The sequence below is a fragment of the Mustela lutreola genome, chromosome 6 (assembly GCF_030435805.1).
Source record: "Mustela lutreola isolate mMusLut2 chromosome 6, mMusLut2.pri, whole genome shotgun sequence".
NCBI classification, from domain to species: domain Eukaryota; kingdom Metazoa; phylum Chordata; class Mammalia; order Carnivora; family Mustelidae; genus Mustela; species Mustela lutreola.
The window spans coordinates 34,032,404-34,054,489 of record NC_081295.1 but is presented as its reverse complement, the minus strand read 5'-3'; the positions used below and the strand labels follow the sequence as shown (position 1 = coordinate 34,054,489).

Below are 22,086 nucleotides of genomic sequence, written 5' to 3'. Positions count from 1 at the left end.
AAATTCCATCTTTGTAGTAGTTTAAAACCTGAACTTCTACAAAATACAGTTTACCCCAATTTAGAATTTCATTCTTCTTTGACCCGATGGCTTAACTCTACATCGGACCAAGATTTCCAAAGCAAAAGTGGAATATGGAATATTTTTTACCTGTTAAAATTATCCCCTTTGCTCCAGTGTATGTTGTAAGCATGTTTTACACGGGAATGACATCGATGACCCCCATCTGGCACAAGAGTGGGAAATTCAGCAGAGGTGTTCTGGGCTGTGGTCTGTTTGTAGTATTAACGCTGAATTACCTGTAACCAATACCCCTCCTCATGACAGGTTCAGGGCTTCCGTCCAACCTCAAAGTTACTGTGAAATCACACTCAGTACTACCATGAAGACGGAAAGGGACGGCTAGGAAGGGGGCGATGTGAACTTGACAAGTCAGTAGGGTCAGGGTCACGGAAGGAGAGGGACAGTGCTCGTGGTCAAACCGCCTGTTCCCACAGGTTGCTCCCTAGCGCTATGAAGAGAGCCTAGGGGCAGGGAAGTTGGGTTCCTGGGTCTCGCCCGTCGCAGGTGGGGACACAGCTCAGGAAGCACGCTGTGCTTAGGACCCAGCAGCCCCACAGCGAAGGTGCCAAAGAGCACGGGCGGAGAGGGGGGGCTGCGCGGAGGAGGGGGACTTCCGGGGAGAGCGAGCGCGCGCGCTGGCTCGCCGTCGGGAGCGGGGCGGAGAGGGTGGGAGGTGGAAAGCGCGGCGTGCGCGCCTCCCCGGTGGCTGGTGCAGGGGGAGGGGAGCGTGCGCGCGGGCTCGCCGACGGAGGGGGAGGGGCGGGCGTGCGCGCAGGCTCGCCGGAGGCGGGAGGGGGCGGAGTCGCTTCGCGGGGTGAGCCCGCCCCGGGGTCCGCCAAGGTGCGTCTCCTGGCAGCCGTGGCCGCCTGGGGCTGAGTGATTGAGGACGCGCCACCTGCTGTGCTGGCTGCAGCTTTCTATTTACTAGCAAACACTGTTTCCCCGCGGGAGAGTCGGGGAGCGCGCAGGCACACACACACACGGACGCACACGCTCACTGACAAATGCGCACAGACACACACAGACACACAGACACGCTAGCGATCTGGTCTTCGCAACTGCATCCCCAAACCGACAGTGCGAAGCTACTGCGGTTTCTCTTAACCTCAGCATCGTGGGGAGAAGCAGAGCCGCTGTGCATCAGGGAGCGCCCGGTGCCTGCACTGCCTCCTGGGGTACATACATAACCCAGCGGACCGCTCACCCCATCGGGTAAGCCAGTCTCTCCTTGTAACCCCTTCGGGGTAGGTGCCTGCGGGACCAGAGGGAGGGGGTGGGAGGCTGCTGGTGCGCCGCTGGGGGCGAGACCCGAGTTGAAATTTCGGGGGTTTGCCGCCGGTGTAGCTCGACCAGCGTCGTCTAGCGGGAGCAGTTACTACTCCCGTTACTTATTCTACCAGCCCTGGAGTTGCTCCCCCGCCTTCTCCCCTTCCCCCAGCCCGGGATGTACTGTGCATCTTGGTTGCCAAGGAGACTTGCTTAAACCTCGGCCTTGGGACATTTATTGAAATAACCACCTTTTTAAAATGAAGCTGTTATTTATTTTGATTTTTTAAAATAAAATACACAATGAGGGCCATATGGTAATTTGGCAATCGTTAATACGTATTCTGGGCATGGTTTCATTCAACTTCAAGGAAAGCGGCAATGCACTGGATGGTATGCTTTAAAACGGATTCGTCAGATGAATTTTTCAACGGATTGCGTCTTGAATCATAAATTACTCCCATTTTGGTGATCTTATAAAGAAAAATGTGTCCAATGAAAATCCCTTTCCCCCTCTAGGTCTACATTATATCTTGCAGTTCACTCAAGCGTGATGATTTTAACGTTAAAAGTTAAAGAGGAATTAATTGTGGTTCCCCACAGAAGGATATCTGTTGTAAATTGACCGGACAGGAGTACATCAGTGAATTCCTAATGTAAGGAGATAGCGCTCAGGACAAAAATCTTTGCTAATATTTCTATGTCTACTGCATCATTTAACTGCAGTTTTCTGTCCCTCTGCGCATTTCTAAGAAGATTTTTTTTTTTTCAGGTCCCTTACTGTTTTGTTTTTTTTTTCACATATACATTTACATGTTGATAGATACAGATGTAGAATTTGTGCCAGGGTTTATTATTCCACATTCTAAGGTTTTGGAGCTTATATTGAAATGTTGAGAGGAAGGAGGCACAGAGAATTCTTTATAGGTCCTTTTGGGTTTTTGTTCGTTTGTTTTTGTTGGATTGGATCCTTTACTGGAGCATGGGTGAGGCCCAAGGAGGAGGTCATTATTCATTATCTCACAGGTACCTCTAATGACTGGGCTGTCAATATTACTTTGAGGACTCAGGTGCCTGGTGGATGAATTTAAAACAGTGCTTGAAGGGATCAGCAATCCAATAATTACACTTTGCCCTAATTTCATACCTTCATTGGGAACAGAAATGACCTAGTAAAGATCCACTGACATTCAACAGTTCATTTTGTTTTCCTTTGATATTTGTTCATCTTTTTACCTCTCATTAAATGACGCAAGGAAATATATCAAATTTTTTTTTCATTTAGATTTTAAACTCTGTCATACAGAGTGTAGTAATATGAAAGGCAAGGAAACTAGTAATAACTGAGGCAGGTAGGGGGCATTTATGCAACTGACAGGGACTGAGAAATGAATAAAGATGACAAATATTTTATATTATAATTTACAGAGTACTTTTCCTATGCTTCCTTTCTTATTCCCAGAACAACTTGTGAGGTTAAGGAATTACCTTCAGTTTAAAGCTGAGGGACCCAAGACTCAGAGCTTGTGGAAAGTCACAGAGCTAGTGGATGGGGAAGCCCACTTTGAAGTTCTTTGCCTTTAAAAAATTCCTATGTCTGTCTTTCCAATGCACAGGTAAGATAAAAGAGTGCAGCAGGCCCAGTAGGGGCCATGTGGGAGAGAGGTTGTGGACCGTGGCCTTTGGAACATACAAACCCACTATAAAAAGGGCAGTTCCAACTCCACTGTAGCTGGTCATTGTCATCCCGGCTCTAAAACATTCCAGTTTTTCAAGGGAAACAGAAGCTTACATATTTTTATGTGACATGCCCTTAATTTTATAAACTATAAGGACCACATTAAAAGTGTTTTTGGGCCACATAAGGCCTGTGGCCTGCCAGCTGCAATCCATAGTTACTGTGTTCTCTTTCAGTTCATAACTACTTTTCTCTTACATCCATCAAATATATCCATCATTATATGAGTGATTAGGAGTTCCCTGGTTTTGATATTAAAATCTAAAAAATGTGCCAGGGGCACGTGGGTGACTCGGTGGGTTAAGGCCTCTGCTTTTAGCTCAGGTCATTATCCCAGGGTCCTGGGATGGAGTCCCGCATTGGGCTCTCTGATCAGCAGGGATCCTGCTTCCTCCTGTCTCTCTGCCTGCCTCTCTGTCTACTTGTGATCTCTGTCTGTCAAATAAATAAATAAATAATCTTAAAAGAAAAAAAATTTTTTTTTAAAGTTAAAAATGTGCCTATCCCTTCTTCAATAAACGGGTCCAAGTTTGTTTTTTAGGGTTCCTAGGCCTCTCTCTTATACCTCAGATAAAATAAAGAACCACGAAGTATCCCAAAAGAATTTTTTAGTCTAGTGAGACAAAAGCCTTTATGACTTGAAAGTTCTTGTGTTCCTGACTTAATTTTTTTTTCTGGGCATATACTATAAGTGATATAAAAAATAGATTATGTACGTGACATGGTAGGAAGAGGTAGAATAAAAAGTCAGAAAAAGGAGCATCCTGAGCCTTCCAATAAAAACTTCTCATTAAGATTATTCCAAAGGTACAAAAACATGAAGGGGAATGCCAAAGGATATTCATTTCTAGGACCCCGACCTAGAAAATGCTGTTTCCTCCTTCAATAACAGCATCTTGTAATGAAGCATACACCTTGTAAGAAGCTGCCACTTTCTCATGTTTCTACTAACACTACAGAGATGTCAGTGGGCTTCACTGAGGAAGACCTGGTGGGGTCAGAAAGGAGTTATTTTATTTAGGTCATTTCTTTTGTGGATCCAAAAAGGTGTAGTTTAAAAAACAAAAGAAGCCAGGATTTGCACAGTGGCTTCTAATAGTTCTCTTATTTTAAAATTCCCCTCTAGAAGGATGCTTTAATAGTAAAGAAATGCATTTCAGTTTTCAGTTCATGGAAGTATGTTGCATCTCCAGGAAAACACTCTGCAGATGTTAGTTAATGTGACAAAGTCCTGGCTTTTGCTATAGAGATAAGAGCTCTGCCCTCAAGGATTCAGAGCAAACACACATACTGCTCTTGGCAGCTTCCATGTTTCCAGCCCCTTCTATGCTTTCCCTATATGGAAAACTACTTTCTATATTGTCTTCCTAAAATCCCTATAGAGCAGGTAGGGATCTTATTTCTGATGTATAGATAGAGAATCTGAGACTATGTGACGTTAAACCAGACCCATGAAAGACAACTTCAAACCTCAGCAGAAGTGAGAGGAGGAGAGCAGAAGTGAGCTCTCCTCACTTCCCACCTCTCCTTCTCTGCCGACATTATAGACAAGTGGACATTATAGACAAGTACATAATTGTGATTTTGAGGCAGTTGTGTGTTAAATGCTGTAATAGAGACACCAGATGCCATAGAAACACCATTATAGGAAAAAATTAAAAAGTGTGCTCATTAAGGAGATCAGATTATTCCTGTGTAGGAGAAGGATTAGTGCTGGACCCTGATGGCAAGGTTTGATTCTAGTAAATGAAGATCCCTTCAGCTATGGGAAGAGAGCAGGCTCTTGAGACGGTCAGCTGGCAATGTGAATTGAAAGGATCATGCTTGTGATGTCTGATACGGATGAGCTCATCCTTGTTGCTGAATGGGTGACGCAAGCTGTGATAAGAAACATGGTCTCCAAGATGGAGTGCATCAAGAACTCGGAAGTAGGGGTGTGTGGCAGGGAGTAGAGCAGGATGTGGTGGTGAAGGAGACTCAGAGGGGAGTTGTAGACATAAAGGAGAATCTGAAGATCAACTGATTCTTCTGAAAGACTGACATAAGGACAAAGGACGAACAAAGTATTATGTTCTCTCTACACAGTGTGGTATACAGCAAATATCCATTAACTATTATGATATGTCTGTACTCTTTTTTTAAATTAATTAATTTATTTGACAGATAGAGATCACAAATAGGCAGAGAGGGAGGCAGAGAGAGAGGAGGAGGCAGGCTCCCCGCTGAGCAGAGAGCCCAATGCAGGGCTGGATCCCAGGACCCTGGGATCATAACCTGAGCCAAAGGCAGAGGCTTTAACCCATTCAGCCACCCAGGTGCCCCATGATATGTCTGTATTCTTAACATCCAACATCTGACACATGATTTCCTCTCATGATACCACTTTTCTGTGGAAAGAAAGTGTACATAGATATTTTACATTAATTGACTTGGAGTGGACAAATTTCTGAATTTTCAAGAATGGGCAGGAGATTGTGTAAATTAGGCGAGAAGAACATATTAGTGTTGACCTTTCCTAGGCCGTAGACCTAGAGGTCAGGGAGGCTCTAGCAGATGCAGATTTTGATGTTGGATATACCTTTGATGAAGTCTCATGTGTGGGACAAGTGAGGAGAAATGTAAGCTGCTTTTTAGCTATTTGAAAATATATACTCAAACTCAGAGTGACCAATAAACATACTCTGCTCTTGAACTTGTTTGGGTCAATATTTTTGTTACCTGAATTGAGATATGAAAAAAATGTGACAACCAAGCAGTGGTCAGATTTTTTTTTTTTTTTTTAAAGAGTTTATTTACTTGACAGAGAGAGAGCAAGAGAGCACAAGCTAGGAGCAGAGGGAGAGGGACATGCAGACTCCCCTATGAGCAGGGAGCCCGCCGTGATGTGAGGCTCAATGCCAGGACACCGGATCATGACCTAAGGCAGACGCTTATCCGACTAAGCCACCAAGGTGCCCCCCAGGTACCCCCGTACTAGACCTGTAGCGAGTGGCTGGGAGAGCTACCTGTTAGAATGGTGGGCACAAGGTAACGGGATGAAATGAGTTAGATACATGTCATAGCTCGCTAGAGTCTAGCACTGAAGGTATTTGGCGTGAGAGGAGTTTGCTTTAAAGTTGGGAAGATTTTAACTCCCATCAAAGTGCGATACATGCCCGTATGATGATTTGCTTTTCATGGATATATGTGGCAAGTAATGGAAAATATTCTGAACAAATGATGTTTTTCTTACCTAGCTTTTTGGTGACAGTGACAATAGGCCAGCGGAGATAGTCTCTGTGCTAGGTAGTTAATAGCTTATTCGCCTTTCTTTGTCCTAATATACCGGTACATATTTTTTCAGAATTTCTTTCAGTGTGGAGAGTAAAACTTGAGAATTTATCCAAGAACATCTTACTTTCCTTCTTATTGGGACTTAATAGATGGGATTTATTTTGTTCACCTTTCCTGTTCCTGTTGTATTTAAGCGGGATATTCATTCCCATTCCCTTCTCGCTGAAATCTTTCCTAAGCTGAGGAAGCACTGAACTTAACTTCATATATTTTTTTTTGTTCTTGCCTTGTTTCATATGCACACTGTGATATATTAATGCATTGCATTTAATTTGATTTAGACATACGGCATTGTAAGCTTTGGATTTAAAAAGAACTATATATAAAAATGGTTTTGCACACTTGACTTGGAGTCAGATTAGTTCTGCATTCAGCAAAAACACAGAAAGCTGTAAATTTGTCTAAATTAGTTCTGCAAGGTTGAAATTACCGACCTGATAAAATGATTTTTTAAATGAAGAAGGAAAATCTTTGGCAGTTTTCATAGACTCTTGACTTTCTCCTACATGTTTATTTGAGGCATAATATATTCCTTATTTCCTGCCAGATGAACCAGTTCCAGCTACTTAGAAACAGGGCTCCCCCGCCCCCCACAACCGGTTTGGCATACAGGATATTGATCGAATAAGTAGTCCCATTCTGGTTGATTGCTTCAGTGGGAACATGTTCGATGCTAATGGAACAGAAGCCAAGAGCAGTGGAGGAGGCATTTTGCAATTTTGCATGACATAAGTTCTGATACCTCATTTTAAATCATTACTTAGAAGCCTTATTATTTATGAGTTTTAGTTCTCCGATTGTATGTGCAAGGAAACATGGCACAGCCTGTAGAACATGAGCCTTGGGGCCTGGATTTGACACTAAATCTGCCCCTTCCAGGCTCTGTTATCCTCATCTCTAAAATGGGAATTCTATTACCTAGATTATAGGGCTATCCTGAGATTAAATAAATAATGTCTAAGGAACGTGTAGCACAATGCCCGAGGCATAATGAAAGTTGAAGTTAATTCTTTCCCTTTGCCTCTCCTTATGGCCCTACCCTTGCCTTCCTCAGCATGAGGGTAGGATACACTTAAATTTCATACCATATAAAATGTCTTAATCTGGTCTGCCAGCCTTAGAGAGGAGCTAGCCTCTTAGTATAATGGAGTTTTGAGTGAGTGGTGGGCTGCTTGCGTGGGCCGTCAGGGATGTGCATCTTGGTGTCTTTCTGCCCTAGCACGCTACCTCCCCCTCTTTTCTATGGGCCCTTGAGGCCCAGCCTGGTTATAGGATAAAGTGGGGAGGGTCCATTTCCTCCTGCCTAGGCAGCTCAGGAGGGCTCTGGAGGGCTCTCCTCAGGGGTGCCCATCTGTAAAAAGCTTAGAGACACCCCTTGTGTCCCCTATGGAATTAATAATAGCAGTACCCTGTACCTGGTCGGTACAGACCTCCTAGCCTTTCTGTGAGGTCACGCTCTAGTTGCCTACATTTTTCTGGACAATGAGGTGTTTCCCTTCATGGAAAATTATGTAAATTTTATGAAAAGGTCAAGAACTCACCAGGCTTAAAGAACAAACTCCTCAAATTCACTTTCAAGTCAGATAGGATTAAAGGCATCCTGAAGAGAATACTTTCCAGTTAAGTCTGTTTTTTTTTTTTCCCCTTTGTTCTTTGTACCACCCCTGCCCTTCCCCCACCTCCACCAAGCAACAATTCATCCTCACAAGTGGTAGAGTCATTTTTCTACTTTCTTGTTATCATCTAGTTCTCTGACTACCTAGGAGTCCAGGTGAAGTCAGTGTGTCTTCAGTTTTTTCAAGGTCACCCTCCTGTAGCTTGTAGACTTGGGGCAATCCAGGGAGTGGTGGGAGCTGTCCACTGCACTGGTGACTTTTGTAGTAGGGATGACAAATAAAATCTGTAATTAAAGGAAGGTAACACGGACGGTAAATTTTACAAGTCCTTACACCAAGCTAAATTTTGTTTTTAAATCGTATAATCAATCACAAAACAACTCTTTCCAGAAAAGACTATTTTTTGTGCCGCATGTGCTCTGCATGTGTTGTGTTTCTTTAAATGTGTTGCAGTTGAATAATTCAGATGTATTTTTAGTAATTGGTGAGTAATATTAGTTCCTATACTTAAATTAAAAAAAAAAAGGCTTAGGGAATTGTTAATGCTAAATTTGTGATCATTTGTCGAAGATAGAATATCCTTTCCTTGTTTCTTTTATCTCTATGCATCCAGAAGAGAGAACATATGAAAAATCAATTCAAAAAAGGTCTGATGTGTAGTGGGGTATTAATTACAGGAAAGTGTGGATTCTACCATGAGAAATACAGTAGCCAACGTGGCCCCAGTGGCAGCAAAGTTACAAAATCATATTACGAAGAAAAAAAAATGTCAACTTCAAACATGAAGATATTATCAACCACCCCCCCGAGTGATAGCTGTGGTTATGGTTTTGGAAATTTAGGTTCAGCATTGAGGTAGATATCTGAATGAAAGAGATTTATTTTGGTAGAGTCTCTTTGTGACTTGCTTCCTCATCTACGCTGTTTGACATTCCCTGAAAGGAGACATTTTTTAACGCTGTCACTGTGATAGGCACTTGTGGGGATAGAATCCAGGAACCCTCCTGCTTCACAGATTCACTACTCTTTCCCAGACTGATGTCCAGGAGCTGATATGGTTGATTGGTTTTCTGAGCATTTAAAGCCTAGGGAAATATGGAACAAAAGTTTTGGTTCTTTCTTCTGTGAAAACATTAATTACCTACAATCTGATTTAATTTGGGACCAGCTTATCTTCTTTAGCTTTGGGTCAAAGCTATTTATCATTTCTTGAAGGTATTTAATATCATCTGTAGATAGGGCTTCCTAATTGATCAAATGTCATTTGAGAAACCCATGCACAGCCCTTAGGCCTTTCTACACAGCATTTAATTAGGTTTTTTACTGAAATCCTAATTTGTGAATCTTAAGTGTCATCTGTAGGGTTTTATGACAAATTTCCCTTCTCTGATCTTGTAATCTTTTACAAAGTTGTCCATTTTTGATTTCTGTGTTTCATGGTGTTCTCTCCGTGTTACTCACCAAAAGTCCACAGTTAATTTATCATTGTCACATTGTATTGCTTTAAGACAGAATGTTAATATATGTGATGGATGTAACTGTCACCAGGTTTGCAGACGTGGGTGAAAAGTCTTTGGCCAGCACATTCTCTCCTGGGGCTAACGGTTTGTTGAGCATAGAGCTGGGACAGGAAGCGTTAGTTACATGGTTTAACTGTGTGTTACCAACAGCCCTGCATATTATCTGTGAAATTGAGAATATGCTTTACCTCTCTGTAAAGGACCTTATGTGGTATAAAATTCCCAGACCTTCTAACTATGTGCCTTGATGACTGAATTTTTCTTTTTTGGTCACTGTATTATTAGAGTTCTTCTGCTTCCTCTATATTGACCTCTTTTTTTTTTTATAATTTTTTTTTAAAGATTTTATTTATTTATCAGAGAGAGAGAGGGAGAGAGCAGGCACAGGCAGAGAATGGCAGGCAGAGGCAGAGGGAGAAGCAGGCTCCTCCCCGAGCAAGGAGCCCGATGTGGGACTCGATCCCAGGATGCTGGGATCATGACCTGAGCCGAAGGCAGCTGCTTAACCAACTGAGCCACCCAGGCGTCCCAATATTGACCTCTTTTTGAAAAACCATATCTGATGATGGCTTCAGAATTTTATTGCCATCATTCTTTGTTCATGCGTGAGCTTTTACTGTCCCTCCGTCCGCAGTTATGGGTAGACTGTTGCCTTTTTGACTAAAAGAAGAAAAGATGCGAGAGCACCTCGTGTTTCACAGTATCAAGTGAGACCACCTCATGGGTCGGGCACACTGTTAGCCCAGGTATTTGGGAAGCTCAGGCTCACTGACTCCAGAGCTTTTCTTAGGATCAGGTGCCTCTCCTTACCTGGAGCCTCCCGGTTGGCTTCAGGGAAGGGTATGTATTGGGAATTTCAGGAGAGGTCACCCACTAGTATCTCCACCAGGAAAGAGGATCTTCTCATAAGCTGGCCGCAGTTCCCTCCCTGGCCAGCTTCCAGGCTTCCTGATGGCAGTGCCAGAGTTGATAAGGCTTTTTTGAGGTTGTTCTCACAGAGCAGAACTGAAATCCCTCACTGGTAGTATTTCTGGGGAGTAAGGTGGTGCTTGGGTCAGGCACAATGCCGTGAACTGGGAGGCAAGGGCAGCCAGAGTCAGACTCCTTGAGTTTCTGCCTGGGGAGGCTTGGTTTCAGAAGTCTGTGTCTCCTTCTGTATAAACTGGGGATAGCATTAAGAATCACGAGGACAAAAGAAGATATATTTTTAAGATGCTCTGTTTATGTTAAAAAGGCTTTGTTACTGCTTTTGAGGGGCTGTTCTGGAACATTGCTTTAGAAAATCATGCATTCTGGGATCTTGCTTTAGAATGTTATATATGATCACTGTTCTACAAATAAGTCTAGCCCAGAGGTTTGCAGCCAGGCCAAATTTCAAATTTCAACAATTTCAGGAATTGTTTTAAAAACGTAGGTTCCCGGAGCCTCGGTGTTTATTGTGTTTGAATCTACATGGGTGCTGAGCTGCTGAATATTCAACTTTGCCTGATTCTCAGGATAGGTCTAATTTGGGAGCTGCATGTCTGGAGCACAGTGACCTGCTTACTTTCTGTTTCTTATTCTTACCTCCCTGGAATCAGCCATGCCATCTGGATCTGGGCCTCAGCTTTCTTGTCATTCACATGCAACAAAAAAATGGCAAGTCCAATCCATTCTGAGGTCACACAGCTCTCTAGATACACAGTGCACATTTAAACTTCACAGGAGATTCTTGACTAATCAGTTCCCTGTTTTGATAGAAGTCATGATGTGTGAAAACATCTTCCCTGCTAAAAGGGAGAAGTTATGACTTTCCACTTAGATTTGTGCACAGCTAATCAGGAGGATGGCTGTGGAGAGCGTCTTTATAAATGTCCTCATTATAATGTCCTGCACCAAAGTTGTTTGATTGATTTTAAGAATGTACATTTCTGCATAGAATAAAATCAGGTGCTTTTAGTTTATACCTTTTTAGATTTAGACCATTGGTGGTGATTCCATGGAGTTCTACGAGCCAAATGGAGAATGAGGTTTCCGCCGTGCATGAAGTTTTATGAGTCATTGATCTCACAGGTCAGTAGTGAACTGCGGCAGCATAGTCTAAGATCTTTATGGGAGGATTTTGGGAGAAAAGAAGTTGGAGCTTTGAATTATCATATGCACTTTATTTTTGGGAGGGGCCAGAAAGTGTGTGCAGGTTTTTAGTAGGCTTTGGAGGATAATATTCTGTTCTTAAGAGACTGGGTGAAAGAGTGTGTGTTTGTGTGCATCTTTTATGTCTGAGGGGAATTTTGTGACCTTCTTAATGATCATCTACTTAAAACATCAAAGCATTTGAGTTAGCAGGCATTTTGGAAAGATACATAAACCATTAAGCATCCATATATAGATAAGGAAATAAAGCAACCTTGCCATTAGATGGCTTGTGAAATTATAAAAGAATTTTAGGCAGCTATGCAAATGATCAGAGTTACGCATGGTGAGAATGCTGCCTAATTATAACATTAAGAGAATTCATTTTCAGGTGTGTGTGTGTGTGTGTGTGTGTGTGTGTATGAGTGAAGGGCAGATACCATGTATTTATTTGTCCCTGGTAATGTAATCATCCTCATGATTTTGTGGTGGTTTCTCTTACACTGAATTGGGGACAAACCAACTTAATCCCTATTGCGGGAAGGTTTTTGTTTTGTTTACAGGAGAGTTTTTATATTTGGGCATATTTTTGAGTTGAAGAAAAAGGTCTTTTGACCTTAAGAATGACCATTTCAGAACTGGAATTGTTGTATTGAGTTACTTTTTCCTCCATAGAAAATCAGGTAAAGGGGTGTCTGGGTGGCCTTGTTGATTAAGCATCTGTCTTTGACTCAGGTCATCATTCCAGGGTTCTGAGATCGAGTCCCGCATTGGGCTCCCTGCTCAGCAGGGAGTCTGCTTCTCCCTCTCCCTCTGCCTGCTGCTCCCCCTGCTTATGCTCTCTTTCTCTCTCCCTCTGTCAGATGAATAAATAAAATCTTAAAAAAAAAAAAAAAATCAGGGGCACCTGGGTGGCTTGTGGGTTAAAGCCTCTGCCTTCGGCTCAGGTCATGATTTCAGGGTCCTGGGATTGAGCCCTGTGTCAGGCTCTCTGCTCAGCAGAGAGCATGCTTCCTCCTCTCTCTCTGCCTGCCTCTCTGCCTCCTTGTGATCTCTGTCTGTCAAATAAATAAATAAGATCCTAAAAAAAAAAAAAAAAAAAAATCAGGGGCGCCTGGGTGGCTCAGTGGGTTAAAGCCTCTGCCTTCGGCTCAGGTCATGATCTCAGGGTCCTGGGATTGAGCCCTGCATCAGGCTGGAGCCTGCTTCCCCCTCTCTCTGTCTCTGCTTGCTTCTCTGCCTGCTTGTGATCTCTCTGTCAAATAAATAAATAAGATCTTTAAAAAAAAAAAATCAGGTAAAATGCTGTGTTTAGAACTTTACCAAAAAAAGAAGGTGTACTTTTCTGCCTTTTATGTCCAGGACTGGAGGGAGAGAGAATGAGAGGAGAATAAAGGAGAAAGAGAGAGAGAATGACAGGGAGTGAAAGAGAGAGGACGGGGGAGAAATAACCGTACAGTCGCATCTACTGTCTGTTAGTTTTGAGGCTGCAGCCTCATTAGGTGGTTAGCACTTGGTCCTTCTGCCAAAATCATCTTTTTGGCCATCTGTGCCAAATTATAGGAAGTAATGGCCCTGGGCACAGCTGCTGAGTCTAATTTGTATTTCTAACTCACGTATTAATGATAATGATCACATAGAGAAGTCTGGTGGCCAAATGTGCAGAATAAATGGAGAGAACCAAACACACACACTTAAATTTAGAAGTGGAAGAAGGAAAAATCTGCATTGCACATCATGAAATGAGAGTTGGTATTATTTAAATCTCTATTTGGGAATTCAACCTTTCCTACCTTCATTTTTTTTTTTAAGATTTTTATTATTTTTTCAGCAGAGAGATAGAGATCACAAGTAGGCAGAGTGGCAGGCAGAGGGAGAGGGCGAAGCAGCCTCTCCACTCAGCAGAGAGCCTGATGCAGGGCTAGATCCATGACACTGGGATCATGACCTGAGCCGAAGGCAGCTGCTTAACCGACTGAGCCACCCAGGCGCCCCCTACCTTCATATCTTTATAGTAGGTTTCTCCTAAGGAGAAACTAGTCACAGGAAGGATCGACCTTGATCTGGCACTCCTTTGAAATTCTTCATGAATTTTGCTCTAACACTGATATTTTTGTAGGAGGTGGATTTCGTTCATATATCCCAACATCCATTGATGGGGCCTTTTTCTGGCTCAACTGGTACCTTTAGGAAGACTCGCTCAGGGATGAGTGACTGTCATTCGGCATCACTGTACTTTTATTGGTTCGCTTAGACCAGCAGCAGAACCTTTCCAGGCAAGGTTAAGTCTAATGTCATTAAAAATATAATTACATGGAGCACTGAGTGTGGTGCATAAACAGTGAATCTTGGAACACTGAAAAATTTAAATTAAAGTTTTAAAAAATGAAAAAAAAATTAAAAAAAGAAATATAATTAAGAAGTTATAAGAGGATAAGCTATTCAGCAGTCCTCAGGATACAAGGAAAACCAAGAGTCAGGATTTTATTTTAATTTTTATTTTTAAAAAATTTTTTTAAAGATTTTATTTATTTATTTGACAGAGATCACAGGTAGGCATAGAGGCAGACAGAGAGGAAGGGAAGCAGGCTCTCTGCTCAGCAGGGAGCCAGATACTCAGCAGGGAGCCAGATACGGGGCTCAATCCCAGGACCTGAGATCATGACCTGAGCCGAAGGCAGAGGCTTTAACGCACTGAGACACCCAGGCACCACTATTTTTATTTTTTATTTTTTTAAGATTTTATTTATTTGTCAGAGAGAGAGAGAGAGAGCACAAGCAGAGGGAACAGCAGGCAGAGGGAGAGGAAGGCTCCCTGCCAAGCAAGGAGCCCGATGTGGGATTCAATGGATTCAATCCCAGGACCCTGGGATCATGACCTGAGCTGAAGGCAGAGGCTTTTTTTTTTTTTTTTTTTTTTTATGGAGAGGCAGACAGAGAGAGAGAGGGGAAGCAGGCTCCCTGATGAGCAGAGAGCCCGATGCGGGACTCGACCCCAGGACCCCGAGATCATGACCTGAGCCGAAGGCAGCGGCTTAACCCACTGAGCCACCCAGGCGCAGTGTCTTTCTAAATGTTTGAATACTCATCTCTAGCTTAGCACAGTGCTCAACCTGTGTGGGCTAAAGGAGCCACGTGTTCGTGTAAAATTAAAACACTATCATATTTCACGTGCGTCTGACCTTATTTGCAGATACCTGGTGTGGTCTTAATATTCAGTGATCCGGGCCCCTCAGTTTCTCCTTCCCGGTATCTTGTGTGTCCCCTTCTCTCCTTAAGATCTGGCGGCTGCTGGGCGCCTGGGTGGCTCAGTGGGTTAAGCCGCTGCCTTCGGCTCAGGTCATGATCTCAAGGTCCTGAGATCGAGTCCCACATCGGGCTCTCTGCTCAGCAGGGAGCCTGCTTCTCTCTCTCTCTCTCTCTCTCTCTCTCTCTGCCTGCCTCTCTGCCTAACTGTGATCTCTCTCTGTCAAATAAATAAATAAAATTTAAAAAAAAAAAAAAAAGATCTGACGGCTGCTCTTCTGATTGAGGTCCTCAGTTCTGTAGCTTCTTTTCTCGTCTCTCTCTGCCACTTTCTTTTTTCTTCCATCCTTTCCTGTGAAGGCTGTTGGAGTATTAACTTTAAAAACTTGGCTCCTGAGGTGACCAGCTGGTGTAGCGGGTTAAGCATTGGACTCGTGGTGTCGGCTCCGGTCATGATCTCAGTGGTTAGTCTGCTTAAGATTTTCTGGCTCTCGGGGTGCCTGGGTGGCTCAGTGGGTTAAAGCCTCTGCCTTCAGCTCAGGTCATGATCTCAGGGTCCTGGGATTGAGCCCACATCGGGCTCTCTGCTCGGCAGGGAGCCTGCTTCCAAACCCTCTCTCTCTGCCTGCCTCTCTGCCGACTTGTGATCTCTGTCAAATAAATAAATAAAATCTTAAAACAAAAAAGTTTTTCTGGCTCTCTCCTTCTGCCCTTCCCCCCTCTTCCTGTGCTTGCTCTCATACTCTCTCTGAGATAAAAACAAACAAACAAACAAACAAAAACCCCTAAAACTTGGCTTCCATTATCTCACTCTTCTTTGTAGAAGACCTGTGGCTTAAAAGTCTCAAAATGCATTTCCCCACCTGCCTTCTAATTGTTATGGGTGTGAACCATCTCCCTGTTCAGGGTCTGTATATAAACATGCTCTTAGGAAATACTGATTTCTTTTCAACCTCCAGTGTTTTGTATGCCCGATTCCTAAGCCTCTTTGTCAAGTAATGCACACTTTATTGAAAAACATACAAAAAAACCCACGAAGCCTGTGTTTAAAGGAGTCTAGTGATTTTATCTCTGTTTTGTGTTCCCAAGTTGGGTATTCTCAAAACAACACACTCTCACATTTGCTTTACACCAACATTTTTGTTTGTTTGTTTGTTTGTTTTTTGTTTTTAAGTCAAGGGTTTCTTTGGCTACCAGTATAGAGAAGGAAAGTTCTAGGATTAGTTCCATAATACAAACAAAAGAGTACAAGTCTGGCCAGGGCCCTCCAGCATCAGGACCAGACCCTGCTCTCATGGGTACACTGTCCTCTCTGTCCTGGAGCAGGACAGGGTCCCACCATGGAGAACTTTTCTTCCGGGATCCAGCCTTCCCACACGCTTCTCCTGTGCTACAGATGCCACATCTAACTTACTCCATGCTCTTGTTACTCCTTTCCGGCTGTTGTTGATGATGTCATACTGATATTAAAACTGCTTGTGGGCTGCATTGTTCATCAGGCACGCACCTCTCCGCAGCTGCTAGGCTTTGGATGTTTGCAGCTGCCTTTTTCTTTGGGTAGCGGCATCAGCGGGGTGGGTCGGTGGCGGAACGGCATTGAAGACAGCCCGCCTCAAGGCTGAATCCTGGTTCTTTCATTTACTGGTTATTTGGCCTTGGGAAAGTTATTTATCTCTTTGAACGGAGTATCCTCATTTGTACTGTGGGGACAGTTATATCTCCTTTGCAGTATAAATGTAGATCAAGTATAATAATATATATGTTTCCTTGTCTGGCACAAAGTAGGCACTCAGTAAACTTTTGTTATCTACTCTTTTTTTTTTTTTTAATTAACAGGTAACGTATTATTTGTTTCAGGGGTACAGGTCTGTGAATCAGCAGTCTTACACAATTCTCAGCACTCACCATAGCACATACCCTCCCCAGTGTCCATCACCCAGCCCCTCCCCACCATCCCCCTCCCCCACCATCCCCCTCCAGCAAACCTCAGTGTTTGTTTACTGAGATTAAGAGTCTCTTATGGTTTGTCTCCTCTCTCCCTGGTCCCATCTTGTTTCATTTTTCCCTTCCTCCATAACTCCTCCCTCAAATTTCTCCTGTCTCTCTCTCCTACCCCGCCTGCACCCCCGTACAAAACCAAGCACACAATGCTTAGACATTTGGAGAAGGACATTCCTCATGTCTTCAGGCTATTCTTAAGCTGGACACAGGAGAGCCTGGGGGAGCTAATGGTTTCTCCCTTTTCTTTGGAAAGAGCAAACCTTTCTTCCTATTATCACCTCACCCAGGGTGTGGGGTTAATGAGAATGTAGGCACTACCTATGATTTCCACAATTCAGTCTCTCACTCCAGTGCTAATGAACTGCTTTGACTCATGGACCGCACCTGATCTATGGGGATGGGCCCTCCCCCGGCGATACTCACTTTTCAGGATGAAAGCTATGAAAGATTTTATGTTGTTGTTGCTGCTTGAAGATGCTTATAGAAGCATTGCCAGTTTTCTCATGAATATTATTCTATTTCTCATGACTATTATTCATTCAACACACAGTTACTAGGCATCTGTTGGCCATCAGGCACTGTGCCAGGTGAGTCAGCGGTCAGAGGGTTATCATTTTGGAGCCGACGCTCTAGTAGAAGAGATGGGCATTCGTCAAATGATCTCACAAATAAGAGTAAAATTGCCATCGAAATAATTAATGGGAGGTTTGTGGAGTTATGACAAGTGTAAAAAGGGTTTTGACCTGCTCTCAGGGGGTGGTGAGGAAGTCTTCCCTGAGAAAGCAGGGTCAGGGGTCTAAAAGATGCGAGAAGTTCATGAGGTAAAAGCCGGGAGATAGAGAATGCTTCAGGGGAAGGAGAAAGAAATCATATGCAGGGGCTCAGTGCCATGTTGGGAAGAAACACGGCCTCAAGAAGGGATAGGGTGTGCAGAAGCTGGGGACAGTGTGGGGCGAGATGCCGCCAGAGGGCGGGAGGGTGGGACCATACCTGGGCCTATCACAACACCAGGCTTTATCCTGAGAGCAGTGGGAAGCCATTACAGAAGGGTTTCCATCAGCGAGCCACAGGACCTGGAGGCTAGCCACGGCTTCGGACTGGAGAGAGCGCTCGTTGAGTATAGGGAGGCACTGGAGTCCATTGTTCTGGCTCAGAGCAGAGTAGATGGTAGTGGCTCAGCCTGGAGGGGTGGGGATAGAGAAAGAGAAGAGACGATATGAGACCTGTTTAAGAGGTAAAATTTTTAGGTCTTGGTGATGGATTGGATATTGAGAATGAGGGAGAGACCTACGTCCATGAGGGGGGTGGTGCCGTTCCATAGAGCTGTGTGGGGGAAGCTGCATTTGCATGCATGGTCCTGTGTCTCTGTACAAGTGTGTGATGGTGACATTTCCTGCAACTGAATGTACGTTGGTCCTGTTCCTCGAGGAAAGAATTCTGCAAGAGACACCGTTTGGGGTGGATAAGGACGTTATCAATGCAGTTATGGCAATATCAAATTTGAGCTGTCTTTGAGATGTTCAAATGAAGATGTCAAATAGGAGGTTATTGTATGTTTGGATATCATAGAAGCCTCGGCCTGTGATACTATTTTTGATTGTAATATTGGGGTTGGAATTACCTAGAGATAGAGTAGATCATTAAACTGAATCCCGTAGAAGTACAGATTAGGTAGAGAAGAGAGAGGAGCTCAAAGGAGCCAAAAATGTGTAGCCAGAGAGGAAGGAGGAAAAGTTTCCTCCTTGAGGATGAAATCTTAGAAGCTACAGAAGTAGTATGATTCAAAGAGAGAGCATTAGTGCTGCTAATATCCAATAAGTCAAGTACTGAAAATGACAATTAATTCAGTGACAGTGGAATAAGGTAGGCATGGTGACTTGGCACCCAGAGGCACCCAGCAGCTCAGCCCTCTTCTATTTGCCAACATGTTAATCCCCAAATCATATCCTAACCCTGCTGAGCAGCCCTAGGAAGACAGAGCTTCCCAAGTGGTAGAACAGAAATTAAATTTCGGTTATAGAAAACAGGGAGATGAGGGATGCCTGGGTGGCTCAGTCGGTTAAGCATCTGCCTTTGGCTCAGGTCAGGATCCCAGTGTCCTGGGATCAAGTCCTGCAGAGGGCTCCTTGCTCAGCAGGGAGCCTTCCTCTCTCTCTCTCTCTCTGTCTCTCTCTTTCTCTCTCTCTCTCTGCCAGCCACTCTCCCTGCTTTCCCATGCTTGCTCTGACAAATAAAATAAACAAAATCTTAAAAACAACCAACCAACCAGGGAGACGAACTTCTAATTTTCTTGCACACCGGAATCTGCGGTAAGGTTTGTACCTAATCTCTAAATGATACGTGCTTATTCATTCAGCAGACTTTATTGGCCACTCCGAATGGAAGCTGGGTCAGAGATACTCCTTGTTGTGAAGATACTCCCTGAACAGTAGAGATGAAGGACAGAGCTATAATGCATCTGTAACTGTCCTCTCGGCTTAATGTAAGCATCTCTAAAACATGCACAAATTGTTGGAGTTTGGAAAGGGAAAGCTTAATAGATGATGTGGAATGCACAATCAAAAACTGAGCATACTTCGGGGTAAGAAGCCTTCTGGAATTCTGAGATAATTAACACCTTAGGATTTACTTTAGAGTACCACTGATAGCTCATTAGTCTTTCCTAGGTGTCAGTGCTTCCTTTATACTTTTGCAAACATATTTTTCAAGTCTTCTTCAAAGATTTGCTTACCAGGTGGAGATTTCAAAAAATAAATTTCTCTGAAAATGCTTTTAAAGGTACAGCTTTTATGATTCACATGTTCCAATAACAAACTAAATTTAACCAGAGTATCCAAAAAGTCAGCACTATTTCGGGTGCAAAATAAAGACCAAAAAAGGCATATTTTTTTCTCTCAACCTGGCCTGATGCTAGTTTCTGAAATATTAATTTTGGTAAGTATCCCTACTAAACAATTATTCCTCTCTATTTAGGAAGTGGTCAGATGGGAATTTCAATGTTTGACTTAAGAAGTATGAGGATTGTTACTTTTTTTTGGAAGCCTGTGTGCATCCGCATTGAGAATTAGCCATATTTAACTTGATTTATTCCTTAAGTTTCCTGAACGACTTAGATACATTTTAGTCAAACAAAACTAGAGTTCTGAGAAACTGATTTTATTATGTAAAAGAGGTTTGATGTGAGGTGGTAATTATAAAAATCTTCAGATGAAGACTGGATATTGTGGCTAACTTTGTACAGTCCATGAAATTCCCTTTTACCAACAGTTCCCTGAAAAGCAAGCCTGGGAAAGTGCCTTCTCAGTCTGCCCCTGGGGCCCCTCTGTGGGGTCCCTGCCGCACCAGGATGGCCTCGGATTGTGCCCTGTAGCTGCTTTTTTTCTCTCTTTTACCCTCTACTCCTCTGCCCTCTCTGCACTGAGAAGACCCCAAGGAAGGTTTGCAACACTTTGTTCTGCTGAGGTCTCAGTTCTCCTGTGTTGTGTGTAGGTAGGATATGGGTTGGGTAGGAGAAATGGCTGTCATATACCTTTCTAAGAATCTAATAAATGATGTGGATCCTTCTTCTTGTGCAAAACACGTATCATATGGATTCAGAAAAAAAATGGCATATATTGGCAGGGGCTGTTGCGTACTTAAAGTCTGTCATGGATCCCAGGTTAGACCCTTTTCCTCTGAGCCATACTGGGCATCAGAATCTGAAGGAGCCTCTTCAGTCCCATGTTTTGTTCTTTTTTTTCTCAAATATTTTATTTATTCATTTGACAGTCAGAGATCACAAGTAGGCAGAGAGGCAGGCAGAGAGAGGCAGGCAGAGAGAGCTGAGAGCCTGATGTGGGGCTGAGCAGAGAGCCTGATGTGGGGCTCAATCTCAGGACGCAGAGATCATGACCTGACCTGAAGGTAGAGGCTTTAACCCAGTGAGCCACCCAGGCGCCCCCAGTCCCATGTTTTTTTCTATTAGTATTCTGCTTTACAGCGGTGGTGACTCTACCTACAGTCACCGCTGTTCAGTTGAGGCTGTGCTGCTGTTTGCAGCCTGAGGTCAGCCAGCCCCACTAATCCTGCTCAGCCCCACCTGGCACTATTTCCAGCACCGACACCGCACCCCTCACTGTCTTTCCAGCTCGTGACCCCTTGCAGCTGGTTGGCCCTGTACATGACCCATCCCCGGCAGGCTTGTTTACCTCCCCCTTAGTTCAAGATCTGTGCACCAAGTTTAGTTCAGTACCGGCTTCCTCCAAGAAACTACTCTCTATTAACCCTATGTTACAATGTTTTCCCTATTTTAGAAGTCCTCATCGACTCTGCCCCCCAGTTTTTTGCAGAGTTGTGCTGTGTTGCCTTCTGTTGCTCTCTGGTTGTGTGTTTCCTTAATTGGAAAGTATTGCAATGGCAGAAGCTGTGTTGAAGTGTGAGAGCAGGAAAGGACATGAGCAGCAGAATCCTTCATCGTTATTCCACCTCAGCAATCAGTAGCAGTGTTTGCTGCAGCTGTGATGTGTGTGGGCCTGTGCACATTAAGAATATCCTCCAAGGGCCATATTAGAATCTCCAGGATGGAGGGAGAGAGGAGAAGGCACAGAGAGATGGAAAATCCTTTACAGGTGATTCTGATCCCAGTGCACCATCATTAATCCTTTGGGTCCCCATTCTGGGGAGAATCACTCACTAATGCAGAATGGCTTCTGACCTAACCTAAGTAATAAGTAGGCAACCTGTTTCACCTCTTTCTTGCCCACATGCCTTGGTAAAAATTAAATTAAGCACTCAGTGCAAGAGATTTAGAGGAGGTACAGTAGGCAAAAGGGAAAATAGAAATGAGATGGATGGATTGTTCATGCTTCCCTTCTATGCACACACACACACACACACACACACCTACCTACCAACATGTACATACATATACACACTAGTGCACAAAAATGTATGTGTATACACATACACAATCTTACACATGCATGTGCACACATTTACCTGCCCATACACACTCCACAAATACATTTGTACTCACGTGTGCAAACACACGCATGCACGCACACATATTCTCATTCCCCCATCATGGGGTAAGTAAGGGACTATTATGGAGCCATTATTTTTTTTCTCAACTTTTCCCCCAAAATGTTTTTGGTTTATGGTAGATGCAGATTCCGGATTCTAGAACCATTTTTTAAAGGGCTGGGTGTCTCGG

The 22,086-nt window shown here is 43.6% G+C and overlaps 1 protein-coding gene across 5 annotated transcripts in view; it reads left to right on the top strand.

Moving 5' to 3' along the window:
- The first annotated feature begins 1,134 nt into the window (after positions 1-1,134).
- KLHL32 (kelch like family member 32) overlaps positions 1,135-22,086 on the top strand; it is a 248,709-nt gene continuing 227,757 nt past the window's right edge. For all 5 annotated transcript variants that reach the window (XM_059177034.1, XM_059177032.1, XM_059177031.1 and 2 more), the window contains exon 1: positions 1,135-1,275. The gene's annotated coding sequence lies outside the window, so the exon portion shown is untranslated. The remainder of the gene's footprint in view (positions 1,276-22,086) is intronic.